The 20,876-nt window shown below is 54.9% G+C and overlaps 1 long non-coding RNA gene across 1 annotated transcript in view; it reads left to right on the forward strand.

Moving 5' to 3' along the window:
* The window catches only part of LOC136398091 (uncharacterized), a 189,858-nt gene that overhangs the window by 96,684 nt on the left and 72,298 nt on the right, over positions 1-20,876 (forward strand). The window contains exon 3 of the long non-coding RNA XR_010749990.1: positions 7,428-7,588. This is a non-coding gene — a long non-coding RNA (uncharacterized lncRNA). The remainder of the gene's footprint in view (positions 1-7,427; positions 7,589-20,876) is intronic.

Consider the following 20,876-nt stretch of genomic DNA (forward strand, 5'->3'; position numbering starts at 1 on the left):
AGAAACCTAAAAATAGAGCAAAGAGCACAGAATGCCACGATAGAGATAAACCCGAGCATATAAGCAAGTCTGGTAAATGTGGCCACAGACGTTGTTCCACATAAGAGACAAGGAGTGGCACACTGGTTTGAAAAAAAATGTCCACATATGGTATTTATCAGACCCCAAACATAAGGACATGGAAAGGCTGTGAGAAAAATGTCGAAAATTATATTCTTGGGAAACACTGAATGCCAAAAAGCTGGTGCTATTGTTTTAACATTAGTTCAAAAGTGATTTGAGACATTGGTGTGTTATGCTTTATAACTTTCAAAATATTTATGAGTGGTCTTTTTTTTTAATATATCAAAAGCAGCTAAATCCAGATGTCTAAAAATGTAGCACTAAGTGGTCACATTGTAGTGATCTGGAACGTACTCCTGTTAAAAAAAAGGCATGAAAACCATTCTTGGTATACAATCCCAGTGACATCATTTCTGTCTGCAGGAAGTCCCGAGTCTCCAACAGCTTAGCCGGAGGGGAAGGCAAATACCCTTGAGAAGACTGTAATGAATGACTCAAAAAGTCTCTGTCTCCTGAGAGTGGAGATGCGGAGATTTATGGGATGCCTGGGAAGAGCCTGTATAAAATTATTTCACTTAATGTGAAAGGTGATTAAGACGGATGTTTATTTTATGTATGATTTGAAATATACATGCATAATCGAATGTATAAATCTTATAGAATGGGTAGACATTTGATTGTGTATTGCACCAGAAGTTTATATGTTCGTGTCCACATCACTATTCTTTGGCCGTTGTCAGTGGGAGATAAGTTACAACCCATCGCGTGGCCCTCCTTTTGGGCACGTGTGGCATTTTGTCTTAAGTTCCACAGTTGGTCAGGGGTAGAACCTGATGCCGAAGCCGAAGTCCTTGACCCCGTCCACTCTGCGTACTTGCACGTGTTGGGGGTTCGGAGGACAGAAACAGGAAGCTGTGGATGTGTGTGATACTGACCCTTCAGGGCGAGATGGCTGCGGGCCTGGGCTCTGAGCTGCAGCCTTTATGAGAACTTTGATTTTCAGCCAGCCCTGTGGCCTGCAGGCCTGAACAGAAAGACTTCGGTTCTAGCTCCGGCCCTGCCACTCAGGGGCTGTGTGACTTTGTCCCAGTCATTTAATTTCTTGGACCTCAATTCCCTCACGTGGAATACAAAGGAGTATTTTAAGCGCCGGGTCTGTTATCTGTGTAAAATGGGGATTTGATGCCCCAGCTTGCCTCCAGTGCGTGCAGGCAAATGTTTCAAAACTGACTTTCTAGAAGCAAACATAGAAGTTTCTATTTAAAAAAAAAAAAAGAAAACAAATTAGAACAAAACCAAAAAAGCCCAGTTTATACAGTTTTTAGCATGTGCCTATTTCCATGGTGTAAATACTTCCACCACGGCCAGTGTCACACTACCTGATGCAGGGTCGGGGTGAGGTGTGTGCTGTCAGTCTCCTGAGCTGGTAGGAGCCAGCACCCCACCACCACCCTCTTCATGTAGCTTCAGGGACCCTATGACTCTAGCAGCTCTCACCTCACATGACACAAGAACGAAGGGGAACTCTGACTCCCTACATCAGACAAGCTCTGCCTTTGACTAGCAGTATAAACCCAGTTAGGTCATTTTGTTCTATAAGCTGTAATCGTACCAAGAAAATTGAAATGATAATAACAACACAACACGAAGTTCATCCATCCATCCATCCATCCATCCATCCATCCATCCATCCATCCATCCAGCAAATGTGGATTGAGCAGGATGATGTGGCAGGCAGACAGGCATAGGGAGAGGGTCACGTTCACGAGCTTAGCTCAGTATCAGGTGCCTGAATGTCCCTCCACTAAAGCGGTTTTCCTCTGTGTTTGGTGGTCGGCTGCTTTTCCTTCCTACGCTGCCACTGTTCCTCGTGTGGTGCCATCTACCCCACGGCACGGTCTGAACCTGCCCAGGCTCGGGGGACTCCCGGATCACAGCCCCCCACGACACTTCTCCTCTGGGTTCCAGACGTTGTGTCCATCACCCCCACGACACTTCTCCTCTGTGATCCAGATGTGTGTCCATCGCCCCCACCACACTTCTCCTCTGTGATCCAGACGTTGTGTCCATCACCCCCACGACACTTCTCCTCTGGGTTCCAGATGTGTGTCCATCGCCCCCACCACACTTCTCCTCTGTGATCCAGACGTTGTGTCCATCACCCCCACGACACTTCTCCTCTGGGTTCCAGATGTGTGTCCATCGCCCCCACCACACTTCTCCTCTGTGATCCAGATGTGTGTCCATCGCCCCCACGACACTTCTCCTCTGGGTTCCAGACGTTGTGTCCATCGCCCCCACGACACTTCTCCTCTGGGTTCCAGATGTGTGTCCATCGCCCCCACGACACTTCTCCTCTGGGTTCCAGATGTGTGTCCATCGCCCCCGGCGACACTTCTCCTCTGGGTTCCAGACGTTGTGTCCATCGCCCCCACCACACTTCTCCTCTGTGATCCAGATGTGTGTCCATCACCCCCGGCGACACTTCTCCTCTGGGTTCCAGACGTTGTGTCCATCGCCCCCACGACACTTCTCCTCTGGGTTCCAGATGTGTGTCCATCGCCCCCACGACACTTCTCCTCTGGGTTCCAGATGTGTGTCCATCGCCCCCGGCGACACTTCTCCTCTGGGTTCCAGACGTTGTGTCCATCACCCCCACCACACTTCTCCTCTGGGTTCCAGATGTGTGTCCATTGCCCCCGGCGACACTTCTCCTCTGGGTTCCAGACGTTGTGTCCATCGCCCCCGGCGACACTTCTCCTCTGGGTTCCAGACGTTGTGTCCATCGCCCCCGGCGACACTTCTCTGTGATCCAGACGTTGTGTCCATCGCCCCCACCACACTTCTCCTCTGGGTTCCAGACGTTGTGTCCATCGCCCCCACGACACTTCTCCTCTGGGTTCCAGATGTGTGTCCATCGCCCCCACCACACTTCTCCTCTGGGTTCCAGATGTGTGTCCATCGCCCCCAGCGACACTTCTCCTCTGTGATCCAGACGTTGTGTCCATCGCCCCCGGCGACACTTCTCCTCTGTGATCCAGACGTTGTGTCCATCACTCCCACCACACTTCTCCTCTGTGATCCAGACGTTGTGTCCATCGCCCCCACCACACTTCTCCTCTGGGTTCCAGATGTGTGTCCATCACCCCCCGGCCGCCTCCCCTGAGCTGGGCTGTCCGCTCCCCAGCCCCGCATGCGCCCACGGGAAGAGCAGCTCCTCCAAGGCTCTGCTCGGGAGGACGTGCCAGACAGGGTCCAGCTCCCAGTTCAGGTTTCTCTGCTGCGGGTCTTGTCCCAGTCGATATTTGTGGAATTAAATGAATAAACCAATGGTGAGAATTTCATGCACCATAATGGGATTGGAGGGAAGCTGCGTCAGGGTGAGGGGAGTTATTGATCTCTCTGAAATCACATCACTCAGACAGGTTTACATTTTATTATTCCTGGAAGGAGAGCTGGGGCTTAATAGACAGTGAGATTGGCTCAGGACTGATTGATTGACTGACCGATGGATTGATTCTTTTATCCAGCACATACCTTTTGAATGCCCAGTAAGGTGACAGACACCTTTCTGAATTCTGGAGATAATGAGATAAATGGAAGCCAGTATGTCCAGGGATCCCATTGTCTCATTGGAGGGAAGACTTGAAAATTGTGTAATTAAATGTGCGCTCCGATGAAGGGCTGTACAAAACGCGCTGTGCGCCCAGGGGACAGGGTGGCAGCCCGTCCTGTGTGGGTCAGGCTGAGCTTTGTGGAGGTGGTAGTAGCCATCTTGGGCCTTTTGTCGTGAGGAAGAGTTAACTAGGGGGAGGACCAGGTGGGGCTGGAGGAGGAGAGGAGACCCTTGGTGTGGGGAGCAGCACGTGTAGAATATGGGGGCGGGACAGGTGTGACATGTGGGCACTGGTGAGAGTTTGTCTGCAGCTGACAGGTCGGACATATGTGAGGTGGGCATCGGGCATAGTTCAGACGGTCCTCTGGGACCCAGGGTGGCACACCTCCAGTTCAGGGCTTCTCAGTGCCAGCGTGCACCAGCCCCACCTGGACATCATCCTCGGAGGTGAGGTCCCGCGCCCCTCCCAGACCCGAGGCATCTGGATCACTGGGCTGCCCCCCCCCCCCCCGGGGATCGTGATGCCCATAGTCTCCAGAGCAGTTCAAGTGCAGCGTCAGGCCTGGAGTCAGTCTTCAAGGTCAGCCACCTGTCCGGGGTCCCACAGAAAGCGGAAGAGGCAGGTGCCTCACTCATCTCCCCTGGGTGATTGTTAGGAACACTGAGGTCCAGGGCTGTTGGTCCCAGCTGCCCGCTGGACTCCACAAACTGTCACACACCCTGATGTCCTTGGAAAGGGAGTGACTTCCCTTGTGTGCCCGGAGGTAAGGGCTGCAGTCCCTTTGCCAGAACTGGTGCCCTCCCAGCTGATCGGCTCCTTGGATAATGACAAATCCCTTCTGCTTGCTCCCCATTATTTCACTGCAAACGAGAAAGTAATAAAGCAAGGCTGCAACCGGACTAATTAAATCAGCCATTACTAATCCCATCGATCTGGGGGAAGGAGGTTTGCGGCGGGGTGGCAAGGGAGGGAGGCTTTTCATTCAGAATAAGCCAGATTCGTCTGTGTCACCATGTGGGGATTGGGGAGTGCGGTAGGGACAGCCGGGGATCTGGGATCTGAGCTGTTGGGGGAGGGGCGACAGCATGCTGTGGATGGAGGGGAGACCCCCCCCCTCCTGGGAGGCTGCGCTGGAACTGGACGCAGACAGCCCTGCTTCCTTCTCAGGACAAAGGGCAGCGGCTGAGGTGAGAGTCTCCGTCCTTCCCAGGGGAGTGGAAGGTGGAGGATGAGCAGCCAGCACCCAGGGTGGCCAAAATCAATGTGTCAATAAATCAAAATGTAAGAGGACACTAGCAGCAGTCCAGCTGGTGTGCTGCTTGCAGACCAACTGACCGACCCTGGTCAGCGGTGAGTTTAGGAGTAGCTTTTCCAGCCTCTTTCTGTGGAAGGTCACTGTTGTCAGTCACCTGCGGAAGCCCAGTTCCTCTCCAGCTGTGACCTTGGGTCTCACCCCCCCTCTCCCCATGCCCATTCTGAACAGCTGGCAGTTCCCTGAGGGCACCAGCGGGAGCCCCACCCCCTGGTCCTTTCTCCTGCTACATCCCTGCCCCTCCCTCCGGAGCTCCCCCACGCACGCACGACCTGTGCGCCATCGCCTGGGGACACCGTGGGGACTCTGCTCATTGTGCAGAGGCCAGACCCCAGCGCAGGCCCCGCTGAATTGCTCTTCAGGGGACAGAGCTCAGGAATCAGGATTTCAGCCGTTCTTAGCGACACTGGGGTTTCGGAACCGTGGACCGCCCTGTTCTCTCTCTGTGTGTAGACACCTACTCATCTCTATCTTCACAGTCCTACTGAGTTGAAATATGGACAGGACTCCCCGTGGCTGGAGGTTTAGAAAAGGCCAAAAAGCATTTTTATTTGACTCGAGGATGTTGTAAACTTCTGCAGGAAGAAGACAATGAATTGTAACGTCCACTTCAAAAGCCTCCAAACATGTCAGCCCCTAATAGATTTTATAGTACGCAGAGAACACACATCTAGAGGGGAGGGAGAAAGAATCTGTTTTAAACTGGGTGAGCCTGAGTTCAGCCGCACCTGAAATGAGTAATGGTAAAAAAGAGTTCATGGACTATCACTGCTTCCTACCTCAGCCATATTGTAGGACTTTCCAAAGTAAGATAAAATATGTTTTACCGACTTTGACAACCCTACAAACAGAAAGATTTACAAGTTGGGGGGGTAAAGACGGACTCTGTAATCAAATAATTTGACCGCGGGCGCCCTCGCCTCTCTGGCAGACAGCCGTTGCGTTTTCCGATTGCCCGGCACCCTCTTTCTCTTTGGGGCTTCTCTCGCCTCGTGAGTTTCAACACCACCAGTGGAGACACCAGAAATCTCAGACCCGCAGCCCCCTCTGGCAGCTAGGGCTCAGACCCTCCATGTTTTCAAGTCGTGCCGATGACTGCCACCTGCACAGAGAGACGGGTTTGGAAAGTGGGCAACGGGAGAAATCTCGCTCCTGCAGTGACCTATTTCGCTACAGAAGGTGGTGGCAGAAGCGCCCAGGTTTGGGAGGGTCTCGGAAGCCGGTGCCGTTCCTGGTGCCAAAGTGGCTTGCCCTGGAGGCCCTCGGCCGCCGGCAGTGCCCAGCCGCGGTCTGCTCAAAGCCCTCCAGTGGTGGCCTGCTTCCCCGGGCCACTCGGGACGCTGCTCCTGGGGCTTAATTAAGCTCACGTGGGGCTCACTAGCTCTCTGCAAGCCTCTGGGCTCCCCATCTCATCCTCTCTCCCTTTGCTAATCTCACCTTCGTGCAATGATCGATATCAGGAAATTGACATTGGAACAGTTCTATCATCCCAGTCTACGGGCCTTAATCAGATTTCAGCAGTTGAACCACTGATGTTCTTTGGAGCAAAAGAAAAAACAAAACATCACTCTCTGGTTCAGGATCCAATTTAGGGATACACATTACAGCAAGTCGTCATATATCTGAGCCTCCTTCAGCCTGGTTCCTCGGTATTGCTCTTCTGTCATGACCTGGGCTTTTGTTAAGAGCACCGACAGGTATCTTATGCTGTAGAAGGGGCCCAGCCTGTTGTTTCCTCGTGATTCCGGTCGCCTCCTGCGTTTTCAGAGGGAATGCCGCCAGCGGGCGGTTGGGCTCCCCTCGGTGCCTCGTATCAGGGGGCACGTGATGATTTGTCCCATTACTCGCGAGGTTTCTTTGATGACTTGGTTAAGGGGGTGACTGCTAGGCTTCTGTGCCGTAAACTGACCGCTTACCCTTTGAAATTGCTGTGCGCCCCAAACCCTTTAAACGACTCCTTCCCCGCCTTGTCCGTCAGGGCCCGCCTTCCTGTCTTGCAGCTGAGGGCGTGGACAGCGATGTCTCTTGTCCAGGAGAGGAGAGGGAAAAGCACAGAGGACACGCCCTACTTCGCATCAGTAGCAGAACACGGTTACATCTTACTGGAGACCTTCCTTTTAGTTCAAGCAATCAGTGCGTAGAGCCCAGGCTTTGTTTTATTGTGTCCCTTTATCAGCATATCCTAACGCTTTTTCCAGGACAACGTCTGCATAACCGAGCACTTTTCACCGGAGTGATTTGCCTCATAGGTTCCCTTGAATCAGAGCTGATCCTCTCCTCAGAGGAAGACTCATCTTTCTGATGAATCTGTGGCTTTGTCAGGAGGGGCTCCTGCCATCCGCAGCCACGGGGCACTGGCTCCTCCAGGACGCTTCTGACCGTCTGTGTGTGCGGTGCACTGACCGCCCGTCCTCTGTGCTCCTTCCCTGTTACAGGTGTGGCGTCTCAGGGCACCTGGACATTTACCTGTGGACCTCCTTGGTGGCGGGGAACTTCCTGTCTTCACTTCTGCGTGCTCAGCACCTGGCCCGGTACCGCCCACGGAGGGACTGCTCTGTGGATGCTTGCGGAGGGAGTGGAGAATCTGTGGAATGAGGTAGGCGGCAGCACATGGCGGCGGCCCGTGAAGGTGGGTCCTTGGAGAGGGCGTAGAAGACTAGCTCTTGGTATTCGCGTGCACAGTGAGTTCCTCGGAAACCATGACGAGATTGACATAGGGAGTGGCGTGTGCATGTGTGTGGGCAGCACCTTTTGAGCCTGTGTTGGAGGAAGGATGTGAAGGGGCGAGATGTGGTCAGGGAGAATGAAGGGCTGTTTTAGAAGGTGATACAAAGGCTGCAACTCATCAGCGGTCCCTGTGCCAGGCTCTTGTATGCGCTGTTGCCGTTCTTCATAGCAGCGCTGAACGCCGAACGCTGTGGTTAGCTCCGTCTCTCCTCGCCAGGAAACGGAGGCTGCTGGGCTCGCATGGACACAGAGCCGGAGGGCAGAACCGGTGCCCATGCCAGGGGCACCTGGTCCTAAAGCCCACGTGCAGCCCCATGAGCCTCACGCCTGGCCCGGATGCTGATCCGATGGCCTCCCTTGTGCCTCTGAAAACCCTGATGTGGCCGTGACTGAAGAGACACAGCCTCACCAGGCATGTGGGTGCTGGGCCAGCTCACAGAAGGGCAGGGGTCAGGCTGCAATTTAAATTCAGCTGCTACCGAGGGAGAGGGGCTCACGGGACGAGGTTCGCAGTGTCGCATGCACAGGACGGCAGCTGGGCTTGGGGGCTCCGCTGCCCCTCTGTCCCGGTGGAGGGCGGGGTTTGTGGATGTGGCCCATCTGAACTGAGTGATCACTGCAGATCTAGCTGCACCCTGAGAACTGGGATGGAACCAGGGTTCCGGCCTCCTACGGGCAGTGCAGGTACACAAAAGACAGGGCAGAGAGATTCGAGAGAGCTCCTGTGTTTTACCACCCACGCTGTGTGGCGCTCGGGTGGGCACGTGGGCAGCCCCCTGTCCCGCCCCACCCGCGAGTCTGCCTCCTGGGGTGTCGGGCTCCAAGGGCACACGGTTCAGGGAGGTGCTCGCTCTCCGGGGTGTGGGCCTGGCAGACCTGCTGGACGGTCCTGCTGATCTGTGCGGCTGGTGGAGGAATGGACGGTCCGTGTGGAAATTCTGTGATTCTGCAGCCCTCTCCGAGTCTTTCTCATCGTTTCCTGCTGTGTGGCTGCTTCTTCCGATGTTAATGAATATTTCAGGAAACCCTGATGTTTGAAGCTTAACCTTGTGATTCTGACTCTTCGACCGAGTCCCTGAAGATCCATGTTGTATGATCATTTCTAACTTTATGGAGGCAAAGTTTGACGTTCAGGGTCTGTGAGCCCGGCTTGCCGAGCCAGCACGCAGCCGGAAAGCAAGCCCCGGGCGGCCCCCTGGCGGCCGGCTCCATCGCGTGGCCTCCGTGCGCTGTCATCACGCTGTAATTACGTACAGCTCCGGCGTGTGCGCGAGCGTGGGCTCGGCCAGACACGGTGTATCATGCTCTCGTTTATTCCTCACAAAATCCTGGTGAAGATGGCACCTGTTTCACTGCGACGTGACAGCTCAGAGGTGCCCGGCGACTCTCCCACAGGGTCGCTGGCAGCCAGTGGCAGAGACGGGATTTGAACCCAGCTCTGTTTCCCCGCGAACCCCATGCTTGACAGTGCCGGAGAGACCACAGTCCCACTGCGTGCATGGTTGTGGTTCAAGGTTCATGGTTACGTCATTGCCTAGGGTGCCATGGGACTTGCTTATTCAATAGGTGGTGACTGAGCTCCGTCCCTGCACTGGGCACTGTCCCTTCGGTGGTTACAGTGGTCACTGTTACGGCAGCCCCTCACAGGGCCCACCAGCCCGGCCTCACAGAGCTCTTGCCGACATCGCAGGACAGGTTAACAACTAGCAACAGCAGGACACGCTCTGGGCTGGGCGCTGACAAGTGCTGTGAGAAGGAGGGACGCCCAGGAAGGGCAGGGAGCCCAGGGCAGGGCTGGCTGGGGGCCGTGGTTCAGGTTTAAGGGAGGGGACAGAAAAGGCGACACACGCCCAGAGGCTCAGAGGAGAGAGCGTGTGCCTTGCCCTGGGCAGAATGTGCCAGAAAGAGGAACCGCAAAGCGTAGATGCGGGCAGTGCCTGAGTGTCGAAGGATGGCGGGGAGGCTGGGGTGACTGGCCGGGGGTGAGGCGGAGGAGGAGGTATCGGGAGGGGGGCCGGGCAGGCCACGGGGACAGCCGTGAGAGGCCAGGAGGCCTCCTGTGGACCCCAGCTTCCGCTGAAGGAGACCACAGGGAGCTGTGCAGCAGACAGAGGGCTTGCTCGGACCAACCGGCCAGGCAGAGAACTGACCAAAGGGGGCCCAGGTGGGAGGAAGCGACGGCAGGCCTCCCCTGGAGGGGGACATGGTGGCCCAGACCCCTGATGAGAAGTGGTCAGCCTGGATGTGTTTTAAAGCAGACCCATCAGACTTTGCTGACCCACTGGTTGCTGGGTTCAGTGCTGAGTTGATCTCAGCAACAGAATTCACTGAAATAGCTTTCTAGTGTCCTCCTGAAGGTCTGTCAGGGGCTCCTTAGATATTCTGATGGTACCTGACTGAATCTACAGGAGGAAGCGTTGCCCCTACGGTCGTGGAGATGAGCCAAGACCCCGGCTCTAACCCTCACGGATGTCTGAAGTGTTTGTGAGCAGTACCTGGCCTTGGTCTTGGACTCGGCTCAGGGACGCGGGCCAGGAAGATGCTGCGAGGATCTGAGAAATTTGAAGCCATAGCTCCTCTCCGAGGAGGTGAGAAGCCAGGAACCGCACTGGGAACAAGCAGAGCTGGTGACAGCAGCCTTCTGTGCTGGGAAAACCGGGGACCCGTTGTTCCAAGAGGAAGGTGCCCGCGGAGGGGGCGGGGGCCCATCTTGGCAGCACAGACCCGCAGATGTCTTCAAGTTTCAAAGCAGCAGATTGAAGAAGAGTGGTGTTCGCACGCCTGAGAACAGCGAGGACAGGCTGGGAGCTCAGACTGTCTGTGGTGCCGGTCGAGCTGGCCAGAGGGAACCTTCTCTGGGTGGGCATGGTGGTCGTCCAGTGGGCGCAGTATGTGCGGGGCGGGGGTTCTCCATGGGTACCCACTCTGTACTCTAGCATTTCCAAGCCTGATGGGCATTGCCCCTCACCTCTGATCATAGTGGGAAGTCCTCTCGATTTAGAGTTAGACACCCTCATTTCAAATCCCTGCTCTGCCTCCTCACAGCGAGGGGCCTCGAACAAACCGTACTCTCATTGAAGCTCTGCTTTTTCATCCGGGCACTGGGGTCATAGAACGTACCACTGATCACCCTTATGTGACGGCCTCTTCCTGCAGGAGGATTATGCTTGTAACCATGTGGTTTGTTTGGGCCAAAGCAATGTGTGCAGAAGTGATGTTTGGCACTCAGGGTAAAAGCTTAGGGTCAGCATGTGGCTTTCCGTATTCCCTGTCCCTGATTGAGGAAGCATGGGTCTGACCAGAGTCCCCCTCGGCCTGTCTTCTTGAGCGAGCACAATGTGCAGAACCCCTATCCACCTGTGATGAATAGAGGTGAATGAGTGAGAAAGAAACTTTCAAACCTTTGAAGATTTCTGGGTCACTTGTTACTGTGGCATGATCTACCCCAGGGGTCCCCAAACTTTTTACACAGGGGGCCAGTTCACTGTCCCTCAGACCGTTGGAGGGCCAGACTATAAAAAAAAAACTATGAACAAATCCCTATGCACACTGCACATATCTTATTTTAAAGTAAAAAAACAAAACGGGAACAAATACAATATTTAAAATAAAAAACAAGTAAATTTAAATCAAGAAACTGACCAGTATTTCAATGGGAACCATGGGCCTGCTTTTGGCTAATGAGATGGTCAATGTGCTCCTTTCATTGACCACCAATGAAAGAGGTGCCCCTTCTGGAAGTGCGGCGGGGGCCGGATAAATGGCCTCAGGGGGCTGCATGTGGCCCGCGGGCAGTAGTTTGGGGACCCCTGATTTAGCCTATACTGACTGATGTAAGTGGAAACGACTATCTCTTTTCACATATCTGCGCAGGTTGACTTGAGCCCTGGGTGTACTTCTTCCCTCTCTCAGGCGCTTTCTGTTCCCTTTGCCACTCCCGCCCCCTCTCATTGGTGTTCCCTTTGCCACTCCCGCCCCCTCTCATTGGTGTTCCCTTTGCCACTCCCGCCCCCTCTCATTGGTGTTCCCTTTGCCACTCCCGCCCCCTCTCATTGGTGTTCCCTTTGCCACTCCCGCCCCCTCTCATTGGTGTTCCCTTTGCCACTCCCACCCCCTCTCATTGGTGTTCCCTTTGCCACTCCCACCCCCTCTCATTGGTGTTCCCTTTGCCACTCCCGCCCCCTCTCATTGGTGTTCCCTTTGCCACTCCCACCCCCTCTCATTGGCGCTCTCGGGATAGCAGAAGCGTGGCTGCTCCGGGAGGTCCGTCCTGATCCCCGTGCTCAGTCGGCTTCTTGGCTTGTACAGCCCCGGGCGCAGTCCACGCTCAGAGGTGAATGCAGACGAGCATGCCCGGCGCAGGGCTCACCACCTTTCCTTTCCGTTTCTGTCACCACGGTTCCTTTCTACTATTTCCCTTCTTCCCTCAGGGGCTCTGAATTTATGTAGAAAGATTCCCGTTTACCAGACAAAGTGCACTTATTAGGAAGCAGTTCATTGACCATTTCCTATGAGGGAAGAACACGTGGCGCTCCCAGTAAGAGCTTCTGCTCAGCAGGAGATCATCTCCGTGACCACATCCGCGGACAGAACGCCAGCCCCGAGCAGAGCGAGCATTTGTGCAGCCTTGTGCAGTCCTCAGCTAACATGCCCCGTTTATTTAACAAGAGGTCCCGAGGGAGGCATTTGTGGGCGTGGGCAGGAAGCTCAACTTCGTGGTCAAGGACTCCGACCCCCTTCTGTCTGCGCCTCTGCCGCTCTTGGCCGTCATCCTTCCGAGGGGCCTGCGGCTGCTGCGGGGTCAGGAGTGCACTGAGGCCGGGGGCCGGGCAGAGCCCGCCAGCTCTCTTCTCCTGGCGGTCAGCAAACGGGGAAGCAAACACTCCCTCAGAAACTCCTCCTCCGACTTGGCTTTTTGCTTCATTCATCGCTACCGGATCCCATGGCCGCCCCTAGCTGCAAGGGATTCTGGGAGAGGCTCTGGCAAAGGATCCTGGCCTTCATCCTGGGTCATTATCTGGGCCTGCTGTCTACAGCCATTCTGGGCGAAAGTGTGGGTCCAGGAGCAAGAGTCAGAGTGGGGACAGAGGCCTCTGGGTCAGCGACAAGCAGTGTGCCCTGTGTCTGCTGTAGACAACAAGCGCTCATGGCCAAACCACAGCTTTCTCATTCATTTAGTCAACTCACTCGTTTAACAGGTGAAGAGCAAGAACATCCCAACAAAGCAGAAATGGCCAAGGTCACATCATGATTTAGGGGCAGATGAGGAGTTAAAATCTGTCTCCAACATCCCGTCACTCTTTTCAAGAAAGACTCATAACCCCTGCAAGTTGCTCAGGACCAGCGGAGGGGCTGACCCCGAGTGTCCGGAGAGGAATAGCTGGAACGGGCGGCTGGATTTCCAGCCCAGTTCTGCCTCTGTCTAGCTGTACCTCGGGGTGGGATACGGAATCCATCTCAGGCTTGGTTTTGTGTTAGCCGTCTGTATGGAATTCGGTTTTCCCGATGAGGAAATGGAGACCCAGAGAGCTGGAGTGGCTTGCCCAAGGCCGGACAGCTGGTGAGCGGAGGAACTCGGAACTCTCATTTCCTCTTCGGTGCCCCCGCCCTGAGAGTCATGTTTGGAAGAGTTTCAAGTACTTGCTGGGTGACGGGTGAGGGCTGTGCATGTCTTTGTTGGGTAGAACATGGTGATCTGTTGTGTCAGGGGAAACTGTGGACCAGCTGTAGCTGTTCAGACGTGTTCTTATAAAAGTCAGTTTTGCCCTGGCCGGTTGGCTCAGCGGTAGAGTGTTGGCCTGGTGTGGGGGGGACCCGGGTTCGATTCCCAGCCAGGGCACATAGGAGAAGCGCCCATTTGCTTCTCCACCCCCCCCTCCTTCCTCTCTGTCTCTCTCTTCCCCTCCCGCAGCCAAGGTTCCATTGGAGCAAAGATGGCCCGGGCGCTGGGGATGGCTCCTTGGCCTCTGCCCCAGGCGCTAGAGTGGCTCTGGTCACGGCAGAGCGACCCCCTGGAGGGGCAGAGCATCGCCCCTGGTGGGCGTGCCGGGTGGATCCCGGTTGGGCGCATGCGGGAGTCTGTCTGACTGTCTCTCCCCATTTCCAGCTTCAGAAAAATACAAAAAAAAAAAAAAAAAAAAAAGTCAGTTTTAAGTTGTGTTTATGAAGTGGCCCTTGGTAAGTGAATAAATCTGGACGCCACCATTACTGCAAAACTTGCCCGCATGAACGTAAGCATCCGCGGATCACTCACCGCGCAGTCACGAGCCAGCAGGACAGGGTGTGCTGAGCTTTAATGAGCACAAAGGATGCCACCTCTGGGAGGGATTCCCGCTCCTATCTAGTCATCACCACCCCCAGGGGATTATTTTTAAAATATATGTTACAGGCCCTCATCCCTTGGAACACCCGGACAATACACCTTACAGAGTTTTCTCAGGGGACTCTGACAATCGGCCCAGTATTTCAGGCACTGAGTGGAGAGGGTGAGGTTTCTTGAAGCAGCCCTTGGACATCTTTGCATGGCGGTTTGTTTGCTTTGCTGTCAGACAAATGCGTGCTAGCACCAGGTGGGTGGATACAACTTGGAGATGACCAGATGGTCCAAACTGCCGAACTCCTCAGAAGCACTATTACCCATGGGACCAGCTTGCTTTTGCCTTAAAATATAGAATTTGAAAAAAATATGTATTGTTCTATGTTAGGAGAACTGAAAGTAAACAGTGAGTATTGTTACTATTCTAGTCAAATAGAGGATGCCATCAAAACAGCGTTTAAAAATACCCAGGCTGAACTCATGGAATGCTGTCAGGGGTCACTTTAGATCAGTGATTCTCAACAGAGGTGGGCGGCACTGACAATGCCTGGGGACACTTTCTGTTGTCGCAGTTGAGGGGTGTGCTTGCTGGCATCTAGTGGGTAGAGATTAGGATGCTGCTATATATCCTGCAATTCCTACAATAGCACCCCCCTCAATGAAGAATTATCCGGTCCCTGAAGCGGATAGTGCTGAGACTGAGAAATCTTGCTCTCTAATTCAGGCTTGGATACAAGCCCCTCATTGCCAATCTTTTAGCTTGAGGCGGGGGGGTTGTGATGGGAGTCACAATATCCATCACTCTAGGTCATAGTGGTCGGCAAACCGTGGCTCGCTGAGCCACATGCGACCTAATAGCGTGCGACGTTTTTAGCAAAGGCCGGCTTAGGCGTACCCTAATTAAGTTAATAACAATGTACCTACCTATATAGTTTAAGTTTAAAAAATTTGGCTCTCAAAAGAAATTTCAATCGTTGTACTGTTGATATTTGGCTCTGTTGACTAATGAGTCTGCCAACCACTGCTAGGACATTATTGTGTGAATTCCTATGTGAAATCTTTATGCCCAGCTGGGGCAGACCTGTGGTCAGTCCTCCATTCATATGTGGCCATCACAGGCACCAGGTCACCAGTCATCTCCTCTTTGGGTTCTGGAGCTGTGGAGACCCGCTGGGACTGCGTCATCCCGCAGGTGTGGTGCTTGGGTGGCCTTTCCCGAGGGGAATCAATAGCTCTCTCTGACCCCCCCCCCTTTCTGCTAAGAGATCTCTCTCCCATCCCCTCCTCTGTGGCTTGTGTCAGCATCAACTTGCAGTCTCTTCGTCAATGGGTGTCTACTGGAAAATACTTTCTTTTGTTTTTAAAGAGCCGAGAGGAAACCCTACCAATTGGAAAAATCCAGCCAAACCCAGGAGCTGTTTCAGGCGTATGCCCGAGGAAGCGCACATTCCAGAAGCTACGTGGCAGACAGAGGAGTTCCGCATGGGAGCCGGGAGTCCCAGGGTAGAGCTTTCTGTTACCAGCAACTTGCTGTGTGCCCTTGGGCAAGTTACTTCCCTTCTCTGGTCCCCAGTTTACCCTCTGTGCAGTTGATGGCTAGTGGAGAAGAGTTCTCAGGTCCCTTCCTGGCCTGACGTTGAAAACTGAGGTTGACAGAAATCTGCCCCCGCAAGGAGTGACCCGCGGGCCTACCGGCCAGCACTCGCCCTGTGAGCCGCCGCCTGCACTCCTCCTGGCCTCCCAGGTGCTGAGTGGAGCGCGCACGCTTCTCCTTCCCGCAGAATCCTACGCCCACGCCGACGCGTGTCAATTCTGGCATTTATTAGAGCGCCAATAAATCTTAGAAAACAATAAATATGTCATTACTCTCCTGATGAGGTGTCTTTAAGTGCTATTTCAAAATGCCTGTCACTGCTGTGCTGGATTTATGGCAGGGACTCGTTTCAATCTGGAAGTCTTTCATCTTTGCAAGCACCTTGTCGGGCCCTAATCAGATAGATGCCTGTAGCCCCCCGAGAGCGGCCGGTGAGGGGGGAGCTGTGTCCTCCCGGGCTGGGAGGTGGCTTTCCTGACCTGCGGTTGTCAGCTGAGACGATACCGACTTTGCTTCAGACAGACCTGGAGTCGCATCCCATTTCCCGTAGCCTCACAGGCAGGCTGGTCATCTTGGTCAAACTGAGTCCACCTTTCTGAGCCCCTTGTCTCTTCACCTGTGAAGCGGGGCTCCTGGCGTCTCTGTAGAACTAAGGTGGAGAGGAAACGAGCTGACAGACACACGGCGCTCGTCCCGGGGCCTGGAATAGCAGAGATGCTCAGAAAATAGTGACCTATTAAAATGATGGTCCCTCTGCAGAGAGATGTGAGAGCTCCCGCTCAGAAAACCCTGGAGGCCCATGTCAGGGGCTGTAAATCAAGTCCCGTTCTGTTTTAGTACTGAATTAACAACCAGGCAGGGGGAAAAATGGAACAGTTAAATATTTAAACCAAACATTTAATTTTTAAACATGAACATTCCTTTTATAACTTGGACTGCTCTTCAAGGCCGCTGGAAAATTCCCCACGCCTCTGCCGTCCGCCCGCCTTCGAGGTACGCGCTCAAGAACGCCGCTAACTTTGGATGCCTCTGAACTTGGCAGGGGGATAATACATTCGTTTTATTCAGAAGAGGGCATGGATGTGTCCTAATAAAGACGTAACTGGCAAGTTTCTATAGAGAAAGAGGAGTAACTAACTCTCCGTATAATAAAAATGAAACTCAATCGGAAAGGCAGGAGATTATTTCACGCGACTCCCCTGATTCACCTCCTCCTTCAGACACAGTTGCAGGCTTTTTACGTGTTACTTCTTTCAGATTGCCCCCAAAACTTGGCATAGTTCTCGCTGTGCAATGATCTTTTGTCCCCAGGAAACGGAGGTGCAGTGGGGCTAATTAAGTAACCCAGGGTCATACATTTGGATAGTGGACATCCTACCCTCTTCTTCCACAAGGATGTCTGGTTTCTGCTTGGAGACTTGGAGACCCACTCCCCGCCCCCCCCCCCTTCCTCGTAGTGGCTGCTATTTGTGGAGTTAGGTCCCCCTGTGGTTCCACTGTGCTCTGTCTCATGACCGTGTCTCTTGCAGTGACCACAGTGATCGGTTCAGGAAGAGACTTGTGGACCAACAGATGCCAAACAGGTGCATCGAGGTATCACTGGGACCCTGGATGCCGAGGCTGCTCTCAGCCATCTTGCCCCCGGGGAGGGAGGGCCTGTGGGGTAGAAGCTGGTGGAAGCTGAAAAAAGGAGATTATAGCTGGTCTGGTTGACTCTCCGGGCTTACTCCTTCCCCTTCAAGAGGAGAGGTTCCTCTCCTCTCGATGACTTCTTATTTATTCATGTGTAACTTTCATCTTCTAAGTAATTAATGCCACACACGTCTGTGGAATGCCGAGTATGTTTAGGTGACCTGCTAGCGACACGTGACGAATCTGCCCCAGGTCTCACCAGTCTCTGGGGGCATTAGGTTTTGAGCGGACTGCTTTGCAGTAAAAGCTAATGCCCTCACGTACTTAATCTCAGCTGGTCACTAAATGATATAAGGTGTGAGCACTTCTCACACGGACGCCCCACTTCCTCCATGTCTCTCTCCTCACTCTCACGCATCCCTGCTTCCATCAGTGGGCCCAGTGTCCCCTTTCCCTCGCAGTGGAGAGCATCTCCGGACAGAGGGGGATGTGGCCACAGCAGCAGGGAGATGCCATCCCCTTCTCCCTCTGCTCTCCGGAACCGACTTCTCCACCGAATGGAATCTCTGACCCAATGTCAACTCCAGACTCTAGAAGTGGCTCAAGCCTGCTTTCTTGGACTTATTTCTCCCCGACTTTTGTCTGTTCTTAGATCCTGATAACTAATAGAATGAAAAAATCCTAAAGGATACTCCCAAGACGTTTGTTCAACTTTGCAAGTCAGGCTGTTTTACTCGCCCGCTGTGGGACCTCGGACTTGTTCTGAGACTCAGTTTCCTTGCAGTCCAAAAGGGCAGCATACTTCGTACCCGTTCCTCTTGGGGGGTGTGCCTCGGGAGTCATGTGATAATCGTGAATGCAGAAGTGCTTTTCCACCTATTATGGGAGCTCGGGCAATTTCAGTGCAAGAGGCAGAACGGTGACCCCGCACTATGTTGGGGTTGCCAACCCCGCTGTGACCCACGGCCTTGGTGTGTTTTTCCTACTCTTCCCCTTTGTCTGAGAACGGGCTTCTCAGGGGACAGAGCCTGAGGCAGCACCTGTGCTGAGGCTCTCCTGGGGGGCGAGAGCCCAGAGAAGCCAGACTGGGGGGTAGAAGGGAAACTGAGGCAGGGAAGAAGAACCAAATATCAGGTGTGATACTGAGCAGCCTACAGCTTCACTGGAAACACAGCCATCAGCTGGGTCATGCAGGGCATCCTGGAATTGGCCACATGGACGCACTCTGTCTCGGAAGAGTCCATTCAGGAGCGAAAGGGAACGGAGGCGAATGCTTGCTGCCTCCCGCCCCTCACCTCATGGGTCCTCCCCCCTCACCTCTCGGGTCCTCCCCCCTCACCTGTCAGGTCCTCCCCCCTCACCTCTCGGGTCCTCCCCCCTCACCTCTCGGGTCCTCCCCCCTCACCTCTCAGATCCTCCCCCCTCACCTCTCGGGTCCTCCCCCCTCACCTCTCAGATCCTCCCCCCTCACGTCTCAGATCCTCCCCCCTCACCTCTCGGGTCCTCCCCCCTCACCTCTCGGGTCCTCCCCCCTCACCTCTCAGATCCTCCCCCCTCACCTCTCGGGTCCTCCCCCCCCTCACCTCTCGGGTCCTCCCCCCCCCACCTCTCGGGCCCTCCCCCCTCACCTCTCAGACCCTCCCCCCTCACCTCTCAGATCCTCCCCCCTCACCTCTCGGACCCTCCCCCCTCACCTCTCGGACCCTCCCCCCTCACCTCTCGGATCCTCCCCCCTCACCTCTCGGATCCTCCCCCCTCACCTCTCGGGTCCTCCCCCCTCACCTCTCGGGTCCTCCCCCCTCACCTCTCAGACCCTCCCCCCTCACCTCTCGGATCCTCCCCCCTCACCTCTCGGATCCTCCCCCCTCACCTCTCGGACCCTCCCCCCTCACCTCTCAGATCCTCCCCCCTCACCTCTCGGGTCCTCCCCCCTCACCTCTCAGATCCTCCCCCCTCACCTCTCGGGTCCTCCCCCCTCACCTCTCGGGTCCCCCTCACCTCTCGGACCCTCCCCCCTCACCTCTCAGATCCTCCCCCCTCACCTCTCAGATCCTCCCCCCTCACCTCTCGGGTCCTCCCCCCTCACCTCTCAGGTCCTCCCCCCTCACCTCTCAGATCCTCCCCCCTCACCTCTCGGGTCCTCCGCCCCTCACCTCTCGGGTCCTCCAATGGGTGTGCACCCTCCCACACTCCCGGGTATGGTACCTGACCCTCTCAGCAGCCCCTGGAAGCCAGGCCCGACCCAGCAGTGGCCGCCCTGAGTGTGGGGGGACCCTCAGCACTCCTCACCGGCCTGCGGTCTGCATCCTGCTGGGCCAGTGGTCGGCAGACTCATTAGTCAGCAGAGCCAAATATCAACAGTACAACGATTGACATTTCTTTTGAAAGCCAAATGTTTTAAACTTAAATTATATAGGTAGGTGCATTCCTTATCGAGGTAGCGCCCGCACGTGGTATTTTGTGGAAGAGCCACACTCCAGGGGCCAAAGAGCCGCCTGTGGCCCACGAGCCGCAGTTTGCCGTCCACTGTGCTGGGTTCAGCTGGGCGACCCCGGGCAAACCTGGTCAAGTGTCTTGCACCTTTAGTGTGGACAGGGGGGGGGCCCTGCACATGAGGCACGAGGCTGGCGGCATCAGCCATAGGTGGGACGCTGTTGGGTCACGCCACGTGACATGAGGGGCCATGGCTGCTGGGGGCTGGGCTGGTGGAGGGTGTCGCTGGCATGGCGCTGTTGTGAAGCCAGCGAGGAGCAGCCCCTCCGGAATGACAGTGGGAGCTTCTCTCTCATTCCCCAAGCATGTGATTGGTGGTTGCCTGGTGATCTTTCGAGAGGAAAGCACAGCCGGGCACACCTGGGCAGGGCATGAAGAGGACCCGGTGTTCCTTAGGACCCATCTGAACCGAATTTCACAAAGCTTGGTGTAGCGGAAGGGAGAATGGCCCCAAGCCTGAGGTCCCGGATCCCCCCCCCCCCCCGTGAACTTGCTTTGTGACCTCGAGACATTCCTTCAGCTCTCTGTGCTGTGTGTGCCCTGGGTCCCGCATGCGTGCCATGGACGTGGTGCCCAGGCAGTGCCCTCTGCAGCTCTGCATTCCAGGAGCCCGAGGGCTCTGTGCAGATGCACGGTCGTCCTTCCTTACCTGCCCGTGTCCCTTTTCCGTGTGGGCACCGGGAAGGACGAGGAGAGGCAGGTGCCCCAGGAGAGTCACAGAAGGTAATGACTGGCCAAGGTCGCCGGCAGCTCCGTCCTGCTGGCGTTGTTCCCGTCCAGTTAAATATAGCCACGAAGCCTCCCATCCAGCATGGTCCCACTGCAAATCTATAACACATCCCCGCGGTGGACAGCATGGCCACCAATCACCGGCTGTCATCGGCGGTGACTCTGAAGGAAGCCAAGGGTGAAATTTCACGGGTGTCAACATTCGCGGTTGGCATCCGTCATGACCGAGAAACGCCGGAAGCCCCCGCCGACCGTGTGTGCAGAGGTGACCCTCTATTTATTTTTGAGGCAGCGAAGCTCTTTACCTTTTGAACTTTCTGATGGGCTGAGCTTGCCAAAATGTGCCTCCAGAAGCATTTTTAGTAGGTGATTATTTTCCCGGAAGAACGGGCG

This window comes from Saccopteryx leptura, chromosome 3 (assembly GCF_036850995.1).
Source record: "Saccopteryx leptura isolate mSacLep1 chromosome 3, mSacLep1_pri_phased_curated, whole genome shotgun sequence".
NCBI lineage: Eukaryota > Metazoa > Chordata > Mammalia > Chiroptera > Emballonuridae > Saccopteryx > Saccopteryx leptura.